The sequence below is a fragment of the Musca autumnalis genome, unplaced genomic scaffold (assembly GCF_047663935.1).
Source record: "Musca autumnalis isolate F117 unplaced genomic scaffold, ASM4766393v1 scaffold_1, whole genome shotgun sequence".
Lineage (NCBI taxonomy): Eukaryota > Metazoa > Arthropoda > Insecta > Diptera > Muscidae > Musca > Musca autumnalis.
The window spans coordinates 42030226-42035552 of record NW_027411644.1 but is presented as its reverse complement, the minus strand read 5'-3'; positions in this window follow the sequence as shown (position 1 = coordinate 42035552).

Below are 5327 nucleotides of genomic sequence, written 5' to 3'. Positions count from 1 at the left end.
ACTTTGCCGACAGAGATATACTCTCAGCCTGTGTGGAGTGAACAACTTTTTTCCCAACAACGGAACTTATGTATTTATTGGGGTTTCCAAAATTTTGGGCGTAAGTACCGACAAAAATATGGATTGGATTAAAGCTCAAAAATTTGCGGGGGATATCGATAGATAGGGCTTTTGTACCATACTTGCCATACGAACGTTCGCTACAAATTTCCAAAGCATCCTCGAACAGACCCTTAACCACACAAAAATGTTGAACATTTGCGTGGGTGGTACCCCAAGGATTGGACCGATAGGGGCCACATTTGAACATAAACTAAGTTTGGATTATTCGATATATTAGGATGGTAGATATATTAGGATGTGCAAAGTATGAACCAAATCGGTCACTCCCTTCAAGAGTTATCGTGCGCACAATTCTTCGGAATATTTTTGAACTTTTGTGGGGAGGTACCTGAAGAAGTGGACCGATATAAACCATCTTCGGAATGAGACTATGTTTGAACAAAATATTACGAAAGCCAAATTTTGGACCGAATCGGTTGATCCGTTCGAGTGTTATCGTGCCAGCCAGACAGACAAGCAGACGGACATAGCTAAATCAACTCCAAATTGTCTGAAACGCATTTCGTCCAAACATACTTGGGGTCTAAAACCATTTTTTCGATGAATCACATTTTGCCCGTATGAAAGTGTATATACCCTCGTTAGCATAAATGCTGAGGGTATAAAAAAAATGTGTCGCTTAGCCTCAATAAATATATTCTTCCTCATGATGGAACCTCTCAAATAAAACGCTTGCATTTGGTGGTGGCAAAATTGTGGCAAGAATTAAACGGCAAGCGTTTTATTTGAGAGATTCCATCACGAGGAAGAATATACTTATTGAGGCTAAGCGACAAATTATTTTCTAGTTGTATGTGCATTTATGAATAAAACACTGAAATTTAATTTTTTTATTTTCATAATACAAAATTTTAATTTTTTGTACAAAAACGGTCCGTATGGCCATTATAAAATAAAAAAACATAACCTGTCGCAATCACATAAAATAAATTTCATGGAAAAATAGTTCCCAGAGGAAGTGGTGTAGGACATCACATGGTCGTTTTCGTCCGAATATAGCCCTCTGTTACTTGTTTCTGTTTTAAGCTTTGTTTTGCTCCAATTAAAAATTTGCCTCAAAAATACATTTTCAATACCACATAATTTAAACAATGAAATGGAAAGCAAACAAAATTTATCACTTCAATATTATTCAATGCAAAAACAAATACCTGCTGCGGTGGCCGCAATTCGCACATTTATTTGTTTATTTAATTTTGGTGTCATCAATTTAATCACCTTCACATTCAGGCCTAAGGTTATGTTGCATTGTACAATTTTATTTACCTTGTTTGTTGTTTTTTTTTTGTAGGCATCCTCTTTCGTGTGTCTGTCTATGTTTGCACCTCCCCTAACGGAACGATATCATGCAAGTGGCAATGACAGCTTTGAGGTTTTGTTATTATTATTTTTCGCAAAACAACCTGTAACCATTTACGGAGATCCTAGTTGTGACAGCTGCAGGAGCTCATAATAATTGTAGAGAGGTGTGTGTGTGCGACTGTGAAATCACAATCATGTAAGTGTATGTGGTCAGCAAATGATGCACTCACATAGTCACCGTTGATGATGGGCTTTGTTGTCTATTTTGACTGCTGCTGACTGTTGCTGCTGACTGTTACTGCTGATGATGGCGTTGTTACTTAGACCTGGGTGTTGTAAAAAATAACAAACGACTCTTGAAATATGGCATCAATTATGTATGTAGGCATCGAATGAAGAGTGAGAGAGAGGTGGTGTGTGTCTGGTTATTTAGACCATATCCATGAGTACAAGTCATCCATGCAACAGAGTAGAGATTATAGGATATGGATGAATTGCAGGCTACTTACCCGAACAGACTTTTTAGACATTTCATATGCGGAATGTAATATTAAAGTTTGAATGTTACCTTTTGAAATTGAAGCCATATTGGATGGATTTTGAAATTATTAAAAATGAATTACAGGAAATTTACGATTCAAAAATAAATCTTTGGAATTAAAGTGTATCATATCTGTGAGTAGAATAAAAGGTTTTTAAAATGAAATGAAGTATAAACGTTTGTATTTTAATATTTTATGGAAAATATGTGTTGCAAAGTAAGTATGAGAAATAGTATATAAGTGATCTTTATTTACTTATTTTTTTTAGCCGATAGCCTTAGGTGCTAGTGCTATTTTTATATAATTTTATTGTAATTTTTTATTATAATAAATATTTGAAATAAAAAATAAAATAAATTTACTTATTTTAGCGGCCTAATGTGATGATACTGGATCTTTTGCATGGATTCAAACTAGGTACTGAAAGACCATAAGTTTATACCCTCAGCCTCTAGGCTAAGGACGGTTTGCCACTTGTAAGATTTTGTTAAAACGTTGATCGAGCTCGAAGATGATCCACATCGCACAGTGTCACGACCGTGGCCAAAAATGGTCAAAATCAAGTACTTCGGAATACAAATTTATTGATGATAATTTATAGTAAACATTTCAATTTTAAGGAATTTGAATTATGGTATTGATTTGTATAGTAGTTTTGTCCATGGGAAGGTTCAAATACGATAATTGTTGGAAATATGTATTTTTGTCCTTATTTTACTTAAATTAATAACTTGTACTATGCTTCAAAATGTTAATATTTAAAGTAGTTTATAGTTCTGAAATAAATTTGTAAAGATTCTTTGGATGTAATAGACATGGATTTAAATAGTGGAAGTAAATAGTGATCATATGGTGTTTACAGCTACCCAAGTCTGTGGTACTTAGTACATCGATTTTGTAAACCAAATTTTAAAATTAGTGGAGTGGGGAAAAATTGTATAAAAGTGTATATCGATATTTTTTGTTGTTTGAGTTGTGAAAAGTGAGTACTTCAAACGTATAAAGGTTCCAGCTGCAGAGGTTTGCAGACACATGTTCGTCTGTTCATGTTCTCTTTTTCAGCGACCACCTCACTCAGGGGTTAACCCCTATTTTAACAAAGCGCTTTGCGGTGTGGCTATAGCGCGAAAACGAATGAACTGATCATCATATATTTTTATGGGCTTATTAAGTTCGTAATAATCTTGCTTTAAAACGAGAGGGAAAAATGTCAATTTTTTAAAAAAAATTTTAATAGCGAAAATCAAAATACGATTTTTAACAAAAAATGGACCGTTTTTGACCATTAATCGGTCAAAAACGTTTTTAAAAGAAAATATATAAAGACAAGAGTTTGATGTATTCAATAAGCTCACAACAAATATGAAGACTGAACATCAAATTTCATTTTGGGTGGATATTGAGGCCACAACATTCAAAATACCGAAAATGGTTCTATAGGAGCTATAGGAAGAATAGGACCTATACTGACAGATTTCTGGTGGAAAGTTATAACCCTCCCAACGAAGACTTAATACCAGTTTTCAGCTATTTCGGTGTGATAATCAGGCTAAAATCTCAAAAATACTGAAAATCGGGAGGTACCGTCCTATGGGGGCTATATGATGGCGTGGACCTATGCAGACAAATTGCAAGGTGAAAGTTTTATGCCCCAACGAAGACTAAATACCAAATTTCAGCAATTTCGGTGTAATAATGAGGCTAACATCTTCAAAAAACCGCTAATCTGGAGGTACCGTTCTATGGGGCCTATATCAAAACGTGGACCTACACCCAAAATTCTCAGTTGGAATGTTTCATACCTCTGCTGAAGACTAACCACCAAATTTCGGTAATTTCGGTGAGGTGCGGTTGTATGGGGGCTATATCAGAACGTGGTCCGACCATCCCAGTTTTTGTCCATGAGATTGTAAGTCAATAATAGGTACGTGTACCAAACACTCAACAACCAACTACTCCTATTTTTGGCCACAGTTAATATGAATTCGCGACATAGTGGTCGCTAAATTTGTGCTCATGCACTAAAAGAAACAAGTAAAAAAGTATCAGTCGGCTTTGCCGACAGAGATATACCCTCAGCCTGTGCAAATTGAAACACTTTTTTCACAAAAAACTTATGTACGAGTATTTAGGGGGTTTCAAAATGTTGGTCGTATAAACCGACAAAAATTTTGATTAGGATTAAAGTTCAAAAATTTTGTGGAAAAGGTACTTAAAGGAATGGACCGACATAGACCTTGGGGGTGCCATAGGGGGCTTTTACACCCTTCGGGCTGTTTTCTCAAGAAGTATGTACTTGCCCCTGAAACAACTTTTACCATCGTAATTGAGACAGCGAATGTAAGTTGCTTCAACAAAAATCAAAGTGATTCAATAGCAGGTCTTAAAGTGAACTTATCGAAAATTTTGTGTGGGAGTTACGGGATGGAGTGGACAAATATAGTCCATATTCGAACCTGATCTATATCTGGTAGATATTATGAGAATGTGTAAAGTATGGACCAAATCGGTCACTCCCATCAAGAGTTATCGTGCGGACAATTTTTCCTAATATTTTTGAACTTTTGTGGGGTAGGTACCTGAAGAAGTGGACCGATATGGCTTATCTACGAACTTAAAGTAAGTTTGGAAACGATATTACGAAGGCCAAATTTTGGCCGGAATCGGCATTTCCGTTCGAGAATTATCTTGCGCTTCCACCCATAAACATGGTGTCACCCATAAACAAGTGTAAATACCCTTTTTAGCCTAAAGGCTGAGGGTATAAAAAGCGCTTCGCTGTATCAATGAACGGGTTTCATAGATTTTTTTCATTGATTCTATGAAATGTTACATTAATACAATGAAATATTTCGTTCAAGCAATGAAACTTTACGTTACCTAAAATTTAATGATTTGATTCTTCATATATAAGAAAACTATGTATTGAAATCATCTTTTAAAACAAGTAAAAAATTATCAGAGATATACCCTCAGACTAGTTTTTCTGGGAAATAGTTTTCTGCGGAATGATATATTTTTTCCTCAAAAAATATATATCCCTAATGTACATCGAAATAGAAATAAATAAATAAATAAAATGTCGTATGGAATTTGACACTAACGTTACAACCCAGTTCAGTCAGCTGTGTATTGCTGTTACCTTTTATTGTTCTACCATGAATTAAGCTGAAAACACATCCAACGTTTGAGTAAAGTTTTGTGTTGGGCGTGGAGAAAAAAACAACAACAACAGGACGACGCCGACACCAAAGTCCAACGTTGATATGTTTGCCGGCATATATTTTAAATGAATTTGAATTTTTCGGAATCATGCCGAACAGTGTAAAAACGGCCAAAACGACAAAAAAACTTTACCCA